A 19,154-nucleotide genomic window follows, 5' to 3' on the forward strand; every position below is an offset into this window, starting at 1 on the left:
CTTTCTGCTTTCAGTGAACAATGGAGGTTGCATGGCCGGTGTCCGGTGGGCCCTTTACGCATGTATATGGATAGAAACAAGGATATCTGCATTTGTTTCGCTAATCCAGCTTGGGGTAGGGCGCTATCCAAGTAGCGTCTTTCTTATTGGATTGTGGAGGCGATCTCCCTGGCATATCACAGCAAAGGACAAGGGTTGGCTAGTGGTGCACCTAATCACTCCACTAGGGTTCTGGTAGCTTCTTGGGAACTTTTCAGGGGCATGACAATTGTTGATGTCTGTGTTGCAGAGAGCTGAGGTTCCCCACGTACCTTTGTGAGGTTGTGTCACTCGGATGTAATTGCTCCCAGTGTGGCTCATAGTGTTCTTATGGCTGGGTCTGGGAGTGGGTGTTAGGCAGCGCACAGGTTGTGCATGTAGCTGGGTTATCACAGTTTCCTGTGGGTTTGTGCAATGGGCTGCTGTGGCAGCGTGCCAGTACACAGTTTCCAGGTCACTTCAGGTTTCCTGTGGGTTTGCACCTCGGGCTGCCGTGGTTCATCGACTCCGGTCGAGGCTATGCAGTGCGTGCGTGCGCTTTACCAAACACACACGCGTTGGTCTTGTTTTGGTCTTGCGGTTCCTTGTATGAGTTCTAAAATTTCATGCTCCAAGGTAGATATTGTTCTTGGAACCATGGCTTGGACTTGGGCTGCAGTGGAAGCATGTCTGCTATAGACCTCCCTCTGCCCCCAGCTGTGCTCTGGACACCATATGTGAACTGATTGCCCCCCATCTATCTTCAGAGCTCGTGCTGCTAGGCGACCTAAACTGGAACATGCTTAACACCCCAGCCATCCTACAATCTAAACTTGATGCCCTCAATCTCACACAAATTATCAATGAACCTACCAGGTACCTCCCCAAAGCCTTAAACACAGGCACCCTCATAGATATCATCCTAACCAACTTGCCCTCTAAATACACCTCTGCTGTCTTCAACCAAGATCTCAGCGATCACTGCCTCATTGCCTGCATCCGTAATGGATCAGCGGTCAAACGACCTCCACTCATCACTGTAAAACGCTCCCTGAAACACTTCAGCGAGCAGGCCTTTCTAATCGACCTGGCCGGGGTATCCTGGAAGGATATTGATCTCAACTCGTCAGTAGAGGATGCCTGGATATTTAAAAAAAAAAATGTCTTCCTAACCATCTTAAATAAACATGCCCCATTCAAGAAATTTAGAACCAGGAACAGATATAGCCCTTGGGTCTCCCCAGACCTGACTGCCCTTAACCAACACAAAAACATCCTATGGCGTTCTGCATTAGCATCGAACAGCCCCGTGATATGCAGCTGTTCAGGGAAGCTCGAACCATTATACACAGGCAGTTAGAAAAGCCAAGGCTAGCTTTTTCAAGCAGAAATTTGCTTCCTGCAACACTAACTCAAAAAAGTTCTGGGACACTGTAAAGTCCATGGAGAATAAGAACACCTCCTCCCAGCTGCCCACTGCACTGAAGATAGGAAACACTGTCACCACTGTTATATCCACCATAATTGAGAATTTCAATAAGCATTTTTCTACGGCTGGCCATGCTTTCCACCTGGCTACTCCTACCCCGGTCAACAGCACTGCACCCCCCACAGCAACTCGCCCAAGCCTTCCCCATTTCTCCTTCTCCCAAATCTGTTCAGCTGATGTTCTGAAAGAGCTGCAAAATCTGGACCCCTACAAATCAGCCAGGCTAGACAATCTGGACCCTTTCCTTCTAAAATTATCTGCCGAAATTGTTGAAACCCCTATTACTAGCCTGTTCAACCTCTCTTTCGTGTCGTCTGAGATTCCCAAAGATTGGAAAGCAGCTGCGGTCATCCCCCTCTTCAAAGGGGGGGACACTCTTGACCCAAACTGCTACAGACCTATATCTATCCTACCATGCCTTTCTAGGGTCTTCGAAAGCCAAGTCAACAAACAGATTACCGACCATTTCGAATCTCACCATACCTTCTCTGCTATGCAATCTGGTTTCAGAGCTGGTCATGGGTGCTCCTCAGCCATGCTCAAGGTCCTAAACGATATCTTAACCGCCATCGATAAGAAACATTACTGTGCAGCCGTGTTCATTGATCTGGCCAAGGCCTTCGAATCTGTCAATCACCACATCCTCATCGGCAGACTCGACAGCCTTGGTTTCTCAAATGATTGCCTCGCCTGGTTCACCAACTACTTCTCTGATAGAGTTCAGTGTGTCAAATCGGAGGGTCTGCTGTCCGGACCTCTGGCAGTCTCTATGGGGGTGCCACAGGGTTCAATTATTGGACCGACTCTCTTCTCTGTATACATCAATGAGGTCGCTCTTGCTGCTGGTGAGTCTCTGATCCATCTCTACGCAGACGACACCATTCTGTATACTTCTGGCCCTTCTTTGGACACTGTGTTAACAACCCTCCAGGCAAGCTTCAATGCCATACAACTCTCCTTCCGTGGCCTCCAATTGCTCTTAAATACAAATAAAACTAAATGCATGCTCTTCAACCGATTGCTACCCGCACCTGCCCGCCTGTCCAACATCACTACTCTGGACGGCTCTGACTTAGAATACGTGGACAACTAAAAATACTTAGGTGTCTGGTTAGACTGTATACTCTCCTTCCAGACCCATATCAAATATCTCCAATCCAAAGTTAAATCTAGAATTGGCTTCCTATTTCGCAACAAAGCATCCTTCACTCATGCTGCCAAACATACCCTTGTAAAACTGACCATCCTACCAATCCTCGACTTTGGCGATGTCATTTACAAAATAGCCTCCAATACCCTACTCAACAAATTGGATGCAGTCTATCACAGTGCAATCCGTTTTGTCACCAAAGCCCCATATACTACCCACCATTGCGACCTGTACGCTCTCGTTGGCTGGCCCTCGCTTCATACTCGTCTCCAAACCCACTGGCTCCATGTCATCTACAAGACCCTGCTAGGTAAAGTCCCCCCTTATCTCAGCTCGCTGGTGACCATAGCATCTCCCACCTGTAGCACACGCTCCAGCAGGTATATCTCTCTAGTCACCACCAAAACCAATTCTTTCTTTGGCCGCCTCTCCTTCCAGTTCTCTGCTGCCAATGACTGGATCGAACTACAAAAAGCACTGAAACTGGAAACACTTATCTCCCTCACTAGCTTTAAGCACCAACTGTCAGAGCAGCTCACAGATTACTGCACCTGTACATAGCCCACCTTTATTTTAGCCCAAACAACTACCTCTTTCCCTGTATTTAATTAATTAATTAATTTTGCTCCTTTGCACCCCAATATTTTTATTTCTACTTTGCACATTCTTCCATTGCAAATCTACCATTCCAGTGTTTTACTTGCTATATTGTATTTACTTTGCCACCATGGCCTTTTTTTGCCTTTACCTCCCTTATCTCACCTCATTTGCTCACATCGTATATAGACTTGTTTATACTGTATTATTGACTGTATGTTTGTTTTACTCCATGTGTAACTCTGTGTCGTTGTATGTGTCGAACTGCTTTGCTTTATCCTGGCCAGGTCGCAATTGTAAATGAGAACTTGTTCTCAACTTGCCTACCTGGTTATATTAAGGTGAAATAAATCAAATAAAATGTCAGTGCCAAGTTGCAGCAGGTTCTGGTTCACTATATGGGGCTCTGACAGTTCTCTGGTAAGTTGTTGTGGCATCTGTAACCTCTTTTTGCAGCAAGTGGAACCTGTATGTGTTTGGCTGCCGTGTGCCTTCTAGTTTAGTACCCTGTGAGCCAGCTTGGGGCGTGACTATATGTCCCAATAGTATGTTATACCGAGTGACCGACTGAAAGGGAACGTACAGTTATGAATATTACTACTGATCCCTGAGACGAGGTATAACATATTTTGGCCCCTCGCCATCAGAGTGTTCGGACTCACTGAAGAGCGATACATCCATTGGTCCATTGGGTGTGATTTCAGGTTCCTTCAGGTTAATATGATTGGCCGTTAACTGCCCATAGTATAGTTTACCTCATTCTCTCCTTCAGGGAACAGTAGTTATATTCATAACTGTACATTTTTGGGCCAATCTTGTGAACTCTAGATTTACTGTTGCACAGGACTTTTTGGGGCTTTGGACTTGTGACTCTGTTCAGGATGTGGGGAGAAAAGATAGAAAGACACGATTTGTTGGTCTGAAACGTATAGATCTGTGAATATACGAATTGTGATTAGCAAAATGAATGCTGAATTTTATTTACCTGCTACAAGTGTAAAGAAGGTCAAGTTTAACATCTATCGAACTTACCTGAATTTTCCTAGTTTTGATAATATAGCTAGCCACTTCAACAACAACTAGCCTAACTTTTGTCGGAATGGGGGCTGCAGAGGACGGCTTTGTTTCGATAAGGGGTTGCTCCCTCTGCTGTTTCCTGAAGTCCACATTCATCTCCTTTGTTTTGTTGACGTTGAGTGAGAGGTTGTTCCCCTGACACCACACTGCGAGTGCCCTCATCTCCTCCCTGTAGGCTGTCTCGCCATTATTGGTAATCAAGCCCACTACTGGCGTGTTGTCTACAAACTTGATGATTGAGTTGGAGGCGAGCATGGACATGCATTCGTGGGTGAAAAGGGAATACAAGAGGGGGCTGAGCACGCACCCTTGTGGGGCTCCAGTGTTGAGGGTTAGCTGTTGAGGGTCATCGAAGTAGAGATGTTGTTTCCTAGAGAGGCCCGTCAGAAAGTCCAGGGCGGGGTTGAGACCCAGGGCATCCAGCTTGATGATGAGCTTGGAGGGTACTATGCTGTTGAATGCTGAGTTGTAGTCAATGAACAGCATTCTTACATAGGTATTCCTTTTGTCCAGATGGGACAGGGCAGTGTGCTGTGTGATGGCGATTTTGTTGTCTGTGGACCTGTTGGGGCGGTATGCAAACTGAAGTGGGTCTAGGGTGTCCATCTTGAAGCATGCAGGGACAGCAGACTGGGATGGGGAGCGATTGAATATATCCGTAAACATGTACATGCTTTGAGGATGCGGCTAGGGATGCCGTTAACACGTTTAAATGTTTTACTCACGTCAGCCACGGAGAAGGAGAGCAGTGGGGGGCACAGTCCTTGTTAGTGGGCCACGATGGTGGCACTGTATTAACCTCAAAGTGAGCAAAGAAGGTGTAGTATATTTTATTTTATTACTTTATTTAACTAGGCAAGTCAGTTAAGAACAAATTCTTATTTTCAATGACGGCCTAGGAACAGTGGGTTAACTGCCTTAATTGTACCTTGTCAGCTCGGGGGTTTGAACATGGAACCTTCCGGTTACTAGTCCAACGCTCTAACCACTAGGCTACCCTGCCACCCCAATGTGGCCAATATACCACGGCTAATGGCTGTATCCAATGGATGATCACTCTGTGTTGCGTTATGCCTAAGAATAACCCTTAGCCTTTGTATATTGGCCATATACCACACCTACTCGGGCCTTATTGCTTAAATATTCTTCTTGCCTGGCAACAAGGGCACATTCAATTTGATGCATTGTTTTTGTCATTCTGGACCATTCACAAACAAGCAAAACATTGTTAAATATTAATTACGTTGGTAAAACTATTAAATTATGTGCACAGAATTTGAAATATATTTTTATTCTATGTTGAGAAAAATTATTGAAAAAATGTAAAGGTTTGTTTTCACCTAGTATAAGCACTCGGTAGCAACGTTCATTAGCATTAGCATTCTCATAGAGAATGACTGACGGTGTTAGGTAGTTCCTTTTGTGGCACAACAGATTGAAAATATCCAAATGTTTCTGTCTTTTGTCATTGATATTCTGTCTAAAAACATTGATACTTTATGCATTGATCTTTGATTGAAAAGGGATACAGCTTGGAAAACAACCATTAGATAGTCTAATATGCTAACTAGCTAAGACCACCAGTCATTCTCTAGGAGAATGCTAATGCTAACGAACGTCACTATCAATTGCTTACTTGGTGAAAATATTATTTTCCTTAACATAGAATGAACATATCTTGAAAATTGTGTGCATGTTATTGAATAGTTTGACAAATTTAGTATATATGTTTAACTAAGTTTTTGCTTGTTTGTGAATGGGTCAGAAGGAAGAAAACAATCATATTCGATCAGGAACTGGGTCATGGGAGAAAGCCATCATAAGGAGAATACTGTATCTATTAGGAATATTCCTAGCCTCTTGCATTTTCCCCTAGCGAATCAATATCATACAAGTTAATTTAATCACCATTATTCCCATGCTGATCTATTCGAGTCTTCCATCTATCTATCTACAGTGCCTTCAGATAGTATTCATACCCCTTGACTTCCATATTCCATATTTTGTTGTGTTACAGCCTGAATAAAAAATGGATTAACGTGATATATGTTTTCTCATCCATCTACACACAATACCCCATAATGACAAAGTAAAAGCATGTCTTAGAAATTTTGGCAAATGTATTGAAAATGAACGACAGAAATATCTCATTTACATAAGTATTCACACCCCTCAGTCAATACTTTGTAGACACACTTTTGGCATGATTACATCTGTGAGTCTTTCTGGGTAAGTCTCTAGGAGCTTTCCATGCCTGGATCTTTAAAAAAATTCTTCAAGCTCTGTTAAGTTGTTTGTTGATCCTTTCTAGACAACCATTTTCAGGTCCTGCCATTGATTTTCAAGTAGATTTAAGTAAAAACTGGAACTCAGCCACTCAGGCTCATTCACTGTCTTCTTGGTAAGCAACTGAAGTGTAGATTTGGCCTTGTGTTGTAGGTAATTGTTCTCCTGAAAGGTGAATAGATCTCGGTGTCTGGTGGAAAGCAGGCTGAGCAAGGTTTCTTTCGGATCTCAGGAAAAGACCCAGATGCAGACAGCTGGAGTCACAGATGTTTATTGACCAAAAAGGGGCCAGGCAAAAGACAGGTCAAAGGCAGGCAGAGGTCCATAATCCAGGGCAGAGTCATTAAGGTACACAACAGCAGGTAGGTTCTGGGTCAGGACAGGCAGAGGTTTGTAAACGGGTCAGAGTCAGGCAGGTACAGAACGGCAGGCAGGCTGTGGGTCAGGGCAGGCAGAATGGTCAGAACTGGGGTAACTAGGAAACAGAACTTGAGAAAGCAAGGAGATGGGAAAACACGCTGCTAAGACCTGACAAGACAAGTCAAACTGGCAACAGACAAACATAGAACACAGGTATAAATACACTGGGGATAATGAGGAAGATGGGCGACACCTGGTGGAGGTTGAAGACAAGCACGAAAACAGGTGAAACAGATCAGGGTGTGATAGTTTTCCTCTATGATTTTGCCTGTGCTTATCTCTATTCTGTAGCTTTATATCTAAAAAAAAACAAAAAAACTCCATAATCCTTGCCCATGACAGGCATACCCATAACATGATGCAGCCACTATCATGCTTGAAAACACGAAAAGTAGTACTCAGTGATGTGTTGTGTTGGCTTTGCACAAAACATAATTCTTTGTATTTAGGGCATGAAGTTCATTCTTTGCCAAATTGTTTACAGTTCAACTTTAGTGCTTTATTGCAAACAGGATGCATGTTTTGGAATATTTTGATTCTGAACAGGCTTCCTTCTTTTCACTCTGTTGTTTAGGTTGTATTGTGGAGTAACTACAGTGACATTGATCCATCCTCATTTTTCCCCTATCACAGCCATTAAACTGTAACTGTTTTAAAGTCAACAATGGCACAATGGGGAAATCCCTGAGTGGTTTCCTTCTTCTCCGGCAACTGGGTTAGGAAGGACACCTGTATCTTTTTAGTGAATGGGTGTATTGACACACCATCCAACGTGTAATTAATAATTTCATCATGCTCAAAGGGATATTCATTTTCTGCTTTTTTATTTTTTACCAATCTACCAATAGGTGCCCTTCTTTGCAAGGCATTGGAAAACATCCATGATTTTTCTGGTTGAATCTGCATTTGAAATTCACTGCTCAACTGAGGGACCTTGCAGATAATTGTATGTATGGGGTACTGTTTCTAGGCCGTCATTGAAAATAAGAACGTGTTCTTAACTGACTTGCCTAGTTAAATAAAGGTAAAATCAAAAAAACAAAACAGAGATGAGGTAGTCATTCAAAAATCATGTTGTACACTATTATTGCATACAGAGTGAGTCCATGTAACTTATTATGTGACTTGTTAAACACACTCAACTTATTATGTGATGTCATGACTGTCCACAAAAACACGCCCTGTTGTAAATCAAGGGAGAAGATTCTGGTCTGCACTCTCAAGATTCACCATAGAAATGCCCTTTTTTTCAACAGACTTTTCCCGCTGAAATGCTAACACTTTCAAATGCGAATACTGGAACAGTATTTCTAACATAGAACGTGGGGAATGGTCAGAGGAGATCTATAGAACACTAATGTAATTTTGTTTCTTATTTTGTGATGTCATTAAAAATGTTATAAAGGAAATACTGTAACTTGGAAAGTATACCCACTACATGTATGATGTTTCCATACTATGTGTTGTGCATGTAATATGAAAACTGATGAAAGTGTTTTTGTTAAGAGAGGGGTGTGATTTGAGAAGCTATAAGAGATAATTGGTTTTTTATAACTGTGCACAGCAAGTAGTCACCGACCCTGAGAGAGGTCATAAAGCATGTCAGCCTGCAAACTGTATAAATGAGCGGTTAAGAAATTTACATACCAGACCAAAAATATGTGAAGCTGCAGCTGCACATTTTTTTACTTTGAATCTCAACACGCGGTAGAGATGATATACTCACCTCCCAGACAATCACTCGTACTGCTGATTAGCTCTCCCAGGCCAAACACAGGAATCCCAAAACATAGAAAAAGAAACATAGACAACCCACCCAACTCACGCCCTGACCATACTAAAACAAAGACATAACAACAGAACTAAGGTCAGAACATGACAGTAGTTCTGTTTAGGACTACAAGACAAGTCACTGGATTCCGGACAACTGCAGAGGCCAGCAGTAGAAGATTTGTTGGAACCATTTCGGACAATCAAAGCCCTACAAGTGTGCAATGAAAAGGCCCAACTCCCTTTCCGAGAATGCCCTTTTCACCGGGAGAGATCCCCGGTAAACCCAGGTATTTCACAGAAATACATTAATGATTTCTTACTCAAAGCGGGTGGCGGTTTGTGTGCAAAGTATATGGTTACTGAAGGTGAGAGTGCTTTCTAAATGTATCAATGTTAAGGGTCTCTGTCCCTCTCTCTCTCCTTCTCCATCTCTTCTTTAACAAGCAGCCATGTTGTTGTCATTCCGCTAGGGACCTGTTTTCAGCGTATTAAGTCCCCAATCAATAACCCGTTCCCAGTGTGTATGTTTATCCTGTGTTCCCATTTAATTAGCTAGGTAAATAAATAATTAAACTAATTTGTGTCATACTGAATCATAAGTAAGGCTCGGGTTTTTGCAGATGCAAGGAGGTTAAGACTGTTCAGAATGATAAGATGAAAAGAGTTTATGATTAATAAGTTGACTGTTTATATATGTGATAGATCAAGACGTTTTAGAGTTTAATTCAGGAGATGGTAACTCTTTAAAGAACCGCTCTCGTGGTGCCCCATATCCTAATGATTTAATTGTTACATGATTCATTTAATCAGGTAACAATTAAACATTGTTAATTAGATAAATAGCAGTCTTCAGATTAATGATAAAGTCAAGTCATGACATTTTTACTCCTGAACTTATTTAGGTTTGCCATAACAAAGGGGTTGAATACTTATTGACTCAAAACATTTAAGCTTTTCATTTTTAATTAATTTGTAAGGATTTCTAAAAACACAACTTCATTTTGACATTATGGGCTATTGTGTGAGGGCCAGTGACACAAAATCTAAATTGAATACATATTAAATTCAGGCTGTAGTCAAACATTTTCTGAAGGTATCTATCTATCTATCTATCTATCTATCTATCTATCTATCTATCTATCTATCTATCTATCTATCTATCTATCTATCTATCTATCTATCCGTTATATTACAACATGAGAATATACAATAACTGAACAATACTATAGAGTAGATTCATTATAGGCACATCATCCCACAGCTGCCATTGGGACTTCCATTAAACCCAGTGTTCCCGGAGACGTTCTGGTCTGATTTGATTCATCAGGACGACGTTGGTTGGCATGATTTATCTATGCCACTTACTTGTTTTCATTTTGCCCGGGGGCTGCTGCCAGCATCAGGGGCTTCTTTTTGCAACCTGACAGCTCCATCTCAAGAGAAAAGACTCCCCCAATGCAAAAACAGTGCATCAAAACAAATAAGGCCCAAGCCACTTAAGAGACGTGGCTGCGATCAGTTCCCATTTTCACAACATGTCAACCAAATGATGCAAGAGAACACATGGAAGTGCACCAATTGTATTCGTATAGGGTATTAGTCTGGCCTTGCCCCCTCTGTCTGGGTTGGCAGTCTTGTGGTTGACCTTATAATATGGATTGTAAAAAAATATGGGGTAACTGTATAGCTGTATATTCGAATTGCACCGAATTTGGGATAAACATTTGGGAATTATCATTTGGAATATTATTGTTTGTATATGAATATTACAAATGTGATATGAATATGTCTTGTGTCTATGTACGAACAGGTTTCCATCCCTACTGTACCTATCACTATAGCAAAACTGAAATTCTTTGAAAAATTCCCTACCGCCTCTGCAGTACCTACCCCTGCCCTTCCTTTCCCTTCTCTTCCCCAAATCCTGCAGGCAACAGGACGCTCTTGTACATTAAATAAGAACTGTCACCCTGGGCAACTTGCAGCAATGAAGCATTTATTCTGCCTCACATTTCTTTGCACTTAGAATTATTTCCTTCATGCCTGATAACCAAATTACAATATGGCAGGTCTCCCCGGAGCCACGGGATTGTTAGTGCCAGCTCACAACATACTTTCAACTGATGTGGCATTTCATGTACAGCTGCCAATCAAAGACACTGGAGAAGGGAAAGATGTAAATGAGGGCGGGCCCGACGATGTTCAATTACTGCTCTGAGCCCTGCATAATCCTCCCATCCCTGCTACTGACTGACTGACTGAGACAGACAGACAGACAGACAGACAGACAGACAGACAGACAGACAGACAGACAGACAGACAGACAGCTGCACATTTCCTCTGATTCCTAGTTTTCCTCCCCCAATTTCAATTCCAACATGTTCACTTGGACCAGGATTAGAACAGCCATTGGAAGTACCTTGGAACAGTGTTTACATTTGGCAATTATTGTTGTATGAAATCTCACACTTATCCAAAGGTTCTTTAAAATGTATTGCATTGTGTCCTGTATTCTGAAAAATATATACGTTCACAATATTCTGACATGAGAGAAAACATGTCGTGGTACTTTCCGAGACTTTCACATTTTCGCTGAATATCTAAGTGTATTCTGCCCAATAAAGATGGAGGTGGTGGATTATAAGACATTGACATACATTTCAAACCCCTCTTTCAGTCTCAAGGAGGGGATGTCTCTTTACCTGAGAGGGATGAAGTGCTCTGAGCTGCCTGTTCAGCATCAACCTTTAGTAAATAGTCAGATTAAGGAGATTCATGAATAGAATTCATCTTCCTTTTTCATGTAAAGGGAAGCTTTAAGATTTCCACTAATCCTTGTGTTAAAGGTAAGCCAGCTTAAGCAATGTTCAGCAAGTGTGCCAGAATTCAAAGACGAAGGAAAATATGTCACAGAGAAATGGTTTTATAACGTAGTATATCAACTGATGGACACTGTTTCAGGTTGCCTGACTTTATTCAATTTGTGTGTTTTTTCTCTCCTGTCACCTGATTTCATGTCTGGTGTCTCCATTGTCTTCCTTTTCTCCAACCTTCTCTTTTTTATGCGCTTTTGTTGCGTTCCAAGAGGTTGATAAATCAATCCATCAAAAAATTATTTGCGGTGAAACTCAATCAAGAAAGGTCATGTCTGCGGGAAAAGAACAGATTAAATTAGCATTGAATTAGACATGGAAAGTGAGCTCTGTCAAAACCATCACTGTGCTCAGCACAATTAGAATATGTTAATTATGCATTTCATTAAGGGCCTAGGCGCTCTTTGAATGTGAGATGAAATGTCACTGGTGTAGGCAGCCGAAAAATGGAAGATTGCCAGGCACAACTTTCTTTGTGCAGTGTGTGACACCTTCATTAACATCGGGGATTGCTAGTCTGATTAGACTTTTTTGTATTAGTTTAAGCCTTTAGGCTTTCAAATGCTCTGGCTTTTTTCTGCATTTTGATATGGCAGCCTGTAAAAATCCGTCTCTGTTTCCTTACAGATATTGTCTATTGGTTTGATTCTTTCTTAAAAGATTCCTGAACATAATGCCATGACACTGGATGTAACATCTTGTTGATGTTGAGGTGTTTCATGAGTATTTTGAGTCAATTTAACGGATTACAGTGGTCTAAAGTACTTCAGTAGAAATACTTTAAAGTACTACTTAAGTTGTTTTTTGGGGTATCTGTACTTTACTTTACTATTTACATTTTTGACAACTTTTACTTTTACTTCACTACATTCATGAAAGAAAATAGTGTACTTTTTACTCCATACATTTTCCCTGTCAACCAGAAGTACTTTACATGATCAGGAAAATGGTTCAATTTACACACTTATCAAGAGAACACGTGGTCATCCCTACTGTCTCTGATCTGGCAGACTCACTAAATATAAATGCATTGTTTGTAAATAATGTCCGCTGACTATCTGTAAATAAAATAAATAACAATTAAATGGTGCCATCGGCTTTGCTTTAAATTAGGAATTTTAAATTATTTGTATGTTTACTTTTGATACTTAAGTATATTTAGAACCAACAAATTTTAGACTTTTACTCAAGTAGTATTTTACTGGATGACTTTCACTTTAACTTGAGTCAATTTCTATTAAGGTATCTGTAGTTTTACTCAAGTATGACAATTGGGTACTTTTTTCACCACTGTTAATTTGTGAGTGATTATTGCATACATTTAGCGGAATCATGTTTGCTAGTATGAGCTTATGATAATGCCAAGGAAGTTGGGTTGTCATGCTTTATTTCTTCCTTTCAATGTTTTTTTCTGAGAAGCTTTGGAGACATGTTTGTTATGGCGATGTTATGGAAATGTTATGGGGATGTTCAGGGAGAATTATGGGAACATTATGGAGATGTTATGGTATGGGGACATTACGGGAACATTACGGGAATGTTATGGGGATATTATGGGAATGTTATGGCGATGTTATGGGAAAATCACAGGGACGTCATGGTGATGTTTTTGGAACATTGTTGGGACGTTTTGGGGCTGTTATACAGATGTTATGGGAACATTATGGGAATGTTGTGTCGATGTTTTGGGAACATTATGAGGATGTTGTGGGAATATTATGGGGATGTTATGGTGATGTTATGGGAAATTATTGGTATGTTATGGGAATATTATGTTGATATTATGGGAACATTATGGGTACGTTGTTGAAACATTATATGGATGTTTTGGGAACATTATGGGGATGTTATAGTGACGTTATGGGAACATTATGGGTAAATTGTGTGAACATTATGTGGATGTTATGGTGATGTTATGGGAACATTATGGTGATGTTATGGGGATGTTATAATGACGTTATGGAATGGTTATGTTGATTGTTCTGGGGATGTTCTGGGGATGTTATGGGAACATTATAGGGACATTATGCTGATGTTATAGGGACACATTTGTTAAGGAGTTATGGGGCAGTCAGATTTAAATTGTGTTGTTGTTGTCTATGATGAGGCATTGTTGCTCAGTCTACCTTTAAAATAAAGAATTGCGGAATATTACAAACAATGTAATGGTTGAAAATACCCACACATGACAGCCATACAGAGAATACATGAGAGGTCGAAAGAATGAAAAGAAAAACTTGGACCGGAACAGCTTACAGATCAGTCAACTTGAGAAATTTCATTAAAACAAAATGAAAGTACTTGCCAGCACACTTAAATTAAATAGAAATGCTTGGGAGAGGGATGATGAGAGCTCAGAGTGGGAGCTGTCTGATAATTTCAGTGTTCACATTCTTTCATGGCATAAGATGATTCTTTGTGCTGAAAGTGAAACAGAGAAATTATTATCGTTGGAGGACTGCATCCCGCAGATGTAATATAGATGTCTTGAATGAGTGACTACCTGCAGGTCAGGCTACAGTATGTAGCCATAATGGAGATCAGAAATATACAGTACCTGTATGTACTGCCTGGGGAGAGGGCTGTGTTATTTGTCCTGAAGAGCATTGATTGAAAACTCAAATATCTGTTAACCTCATATGATGACACGAGGAAGATGTTGGAATATGGTGTGACCGGTGTCACTCATAGCCACAACATTTTTCTTTTATCGTCTCTTACTGATCTTAATTTCACCTGCATGTATATTGTCAAAAGCAAAATAGTCCTGCAGCAACAGGATTTGAATGTTTAGCTCATAATGTTGTTCGATCAGTGGTTAGGCTATTAGCGAGACAAAAATAGGCTACATGAAACGTGTAATATTGTTAATGGTTTGTCCATGTGGGTTTTCAGTGAATTTCTGTAAATCACGACGCTCATCCTCAATTCTCGGGCAACAAAAGAGTGATGAAATGAAGATCCTATATCTGTATGACGATTGGTTTGCACTTGTTTTCAAAAATATTTTTTACTTATACCCCCCAAGTATGTTGGGATTTCATGATATTTCTGACTTCATGAACCATTCTGAGAACCATTCTGAGAAAATGTATTACACCATGCAGCTATGTGACAATTCCATATTGTGCTTTTTCTCCACTGGTTGGTGTGGTCAGCATTATGTTCCATGTGGTTAATGGTTCTCAAACTCCACAAGGCTGAAGGGCCTGTAAATAATGAAGTCAGATCGTTCACTGTTTCAGCTCCATCTATGTTTTGGGTTCTGAATGTCCAAGGGTAGCAGGACAGAGAACTCTGATGGGGAACATTCAAACTCTTTCGTTTGCCACAGGTGTGTCATTTGCTTTTCTTGCCTTGCAAACGTTTGCCACATTAAAAACGGAAACAGTTCTGACAGCTACTCCCCTTAGAGAGGCATGATTATTAAAATGTAATGCAAAAACAATGACTTTTTTTAGCTCATACCCCTACTACTTCTTGTTTGATTTCATAAGGACTGTTACATCACAAAAACTATTGAAATGTTAAAAAACAAGAACCTCTACTTATAACAGCACCAACTGCAGGAAGCACTCAATCAAATGAGAGAAATGGAAGCTCACGTCCCGAGTCCTAAATGTATTCCGTGGCCGGAGAATGAACTTGGCGGCCATGTGACACATGATTTACGCACGAAAGGCCACTGACCCTCTACAATGATAGATCTCCGCCTCAGTCTGCTCAGGCTCATTCTATGACGTATAATCCTTCTTTTTTTAAGCTGTAAAATAGAGATAGATAACAAAACGCTGTATTGATTTCCCTGTCTACAGACTGGCTGGGCTTTTTAAGAGAGCACAAGCACATCATGTCCATGTCTGAATCCTAGGCATAATGACAAGATGACTGCTATTGCAGTTTTTTTAAACTTATTTTTCTTCTGTTGTAGATAATGTTATTCAACTTTTTACGACTGATGTTTTTACCGATTTTCTATGAATTCCTATATTCATTCAATAACCATTTTCATTTTGTTTCACATGCTATTATTGTATTGTAAATGTTGAATATAATGCTTTAGTATGCATATCAACTTTCAGGGCATTACAATTACACTTTCTATTGCATTCTGCTGGCGATATCTATTGCAATAACTGCTGGCGATGGTATTGGATGGAATTTAAATGTGGTTTTGTGAGTAAATTGAAAGCAATTAATGTGGGTCATGTACCTGTCCTGAGGTCAGTGGTTTCAGGGCATGGGGAGTGCAGGGCAGGTTGTTCTTTGGCTTTAGGCCTGCTATGTGAACTTGGCCTGTGTTTACAGACTCAGAGAAATGGCTTAAATCTGCTGGCGTCAACCCTGATTCATGTCACTGTGAGTGAAGGGTGACCCAGGAGCCGCTGGTCTGACAGTGAGACGGATTACAAGTGAGCAAAACGCCAACAACCTCTGGCCTGCTGTGGGGCAACAGATGACAGGAGAGGAGGGCAAGAGGTGGAGAGGCAACCCTGGGCCTGCACTCGTACTCCCATCCCCCCTTTTATTTATCTCTGTAAGCTCTTAGACAGACTAGGCCGAATAGACAGAAGAGGGGATGAAGAGCATCCTGTATCCTCAATTTCACCTTTCTGTTTTTTCATAAATCTAATCATAGGCACATCATGCATTTGCCACATATGATGATATTTGCTTATGAATTCTTTCTGAATACTTATGTAGGCCTTATATAGGCTTTTATAAAGGCTTCATTAAGGCCTTCATCAATGTTTTGACAATATAGCTACATTCAGAGTTGGTTTTGTTCCCTCAAACAACCTTATTTGATTCGAATGAACACCGAAATGATTGCAGATGTAACCTCTATTGATATCTCATCCATGTCTTTATCTCCTCCCGCTCTTCATCCATTTTTACAAGCGTATTAAAGTCGTCTGATAAGCATAGGTGTCACCCCCATCTCTGGCGCCCAGCCATTAGCGTTTGGTCTGTGAGTCCGGAGATGCTTGGGAGGCACAAGCAGCCAGTCGGCATGAATTAAGGAGGCGTCCGTGATTGTGCTGACGTCTGCAAGGGGGCTAGGCTGCACATTAGGCCCCAATAAAAATGTGTGATTTGTTGCTTTCATATTTGGGAGATGTCAGCTTCAATTTGAGCCAGCACGCTGCCTTGAGGCACGCTCGGTGACACATTTGAAGGATGCACTGATGAACTGCTGGCAATCAAGTGTTATTTCTCTCATCCAGTGTATGTTGGCAATGAAACGTTGCCCATGCATTCCTGTGCTAAAATCCGTCCACAGTTCTCTGTGACAAACTCATCCTGTTAAAAACAACAACTTTGGAAGGGGAATAGCGAAAGATGTGGACTTTAAACAATCTTTTGAATTAAAGCCTCCCGTGCAGTCTTTATAATTCTATTCTTAAATCATCACAATCACTCTGTGTGTTTATTTCATGAAAATAACAGTTTGGGGAGGGCCCTTTCCTGTTTCAGCATGACAATGCCCCCGTGCACAAAGCGAGGTCCATACAGAAATGGTTTGTCGATATCGGTGTGGAAGAACTTGTCTGGCCTGCGCAGAGCCCATACATATGGAAGAAAGTCCCCGCAGCAATGTTCCAACATCTAGTGGAATGCCTTCCCGGAAGAGTGGAGGCTGTTATAGCAGCAAAGGGGGGACCAATTCCATATTAATGCCCATGATTTTGGAATGAGATGTTCGACGAGCAGGTGTCCACATACTTTTAGTCATGTGGTGTTCTTTAAGAGGGAGGGAGACTCTTTAAAAGTGACTTCAATTGACTGACCGACTCATCGGTGAAGCCTTTCAAATGTTCTTCTCCTCCCACAGAGAAGTAACAACATGCGTTTTTTGTTGTTGTTGCGTTGAACACAGGAATGAAACCAAATGAATAATAAAGGACGACCATTACCAAGTCGAACCATAAGAGACGGACAGAAAAGAGGGACAGAAAAATCATGACATTAAGAAAACAAAAAGTTTGAACTATTGTGATAGAAAGTTTTGAAGACAGCAAATGGATTATCACACTGTTCCTGGGTTTTCACCTTCCCTTTATCAACCCGCGTATGTTTTCGTTAGAATCAGGTATCAGGTTACATGATTGATAAAGCGTGCATGTGCTATAATTGATAAATGACCCGGGAGTTGATATTCGTGATGCACAATGAACATGCAGTGTCATGCGGCTTAATTGATTGATCAAATATTTTGCAGTATGCTAATCAAGTGTTTTGCGTGATTAGCAAATTTGCAACAACACAACAATCTCACAGAAAAGACGCGACAGATCGGCCTACCCAAAGATGGTGGAATGGAGATTGCTACTCATTTAGACCACGTCTTCCATCCAGTCATAGCCCATGTAATAAAGGCATGTACATGAGAACTGACAATTGAGGCCTGGAAGTAAGGACTCACCTGGCACACGCTGTCGGAATCAACATTGTTGCCATGTCATTTCAATGAAATTATGTTGAACCAACGTGGAATAGACGTCGCATTGACATCTGTGCCCAGTAGTGAGGGTGTGATGGCGAGATCCAGGATGCCTTAAAAAGAGCATCACAAATCATAAGGATTTGAAGAAGAAATTAAACTCAAGGGCTCGGTTTCCAACCCTTTTCGTGAACACTGTTCGACTAACAGGTCATTTTTTGTTGTTGAAAATAGTCATTCATTAAACAAATTAGACGAACATATTATGATGTTGTGTGATGAGCTTTTCCACCCCTCTTTTCCCTCTGTGAATCACAGATAATGCAGAAAACACATCCTTGTCTAAAGCCACAGAAGGACACAAAGTCAGGCAGATAGTAAATGTTTTGTGCGTATCCAAGCAGGCAAATTCCAGTGTACATTTGTCCCATTACAGCACATCAACATCAGAGGGATGCATGCCAATGTAAGCTAGGGGTGTACACTTATCATTATTTGACAACATGTTTAATGACAGATTGACAAAGGATTTGCAAATGAGAGCTGGCATCAATTTTTGCTAAGTTTGGTTTTCACAGCCGCCTCTGCTATGCAAGCATACTTATGTGCATAATTTGATTTTTCTACTAAGCTATTAGTACGTTTTTTTTAAAGAATCCCCAAGCACTGGCCTGTGTGAAGAGTGTAAGCTGTTCTGATGTTTCGTATCCATCAGACTATGAATAATCAGAATCATGACATTTATAGACCTTAAGATGGTTTAAATGTTTCAAAAACAATTTTACAGCTAGACGTACCGCATAATGGTATAGGCAGGCTGTTACTTTTGATTGTCTGCAAAACATTGGGTAAGAATAATTTCTTTAACACGATATGACTAAGACAGAGAATTACACATACTAATATTTTGCTAAAATGTATTTAATGTACTTTTCCTTCATTCAAGTTTCATGGATGAGAGTGATGACACATAATACAATCTAACATCGATAGAACACCACAACTTCTGGATGTACAGTACTGTGT

Source organism: Oncorhynchus masou, chromosome 33, assembly GCF_036934945.1.
Source record: "Oncorhynchus masou masou isolate Uvic2021 chromosome 33, UVic_Omas_1.1, whole genome shotgun sequence".
Classification (NCBI taxonomy): Eukaryota; Metazoa; Chordata; class Actinopteri; order Salmoniformes; family Salmonidae; genus Oncorhynchus; species Oncorhynchus masou.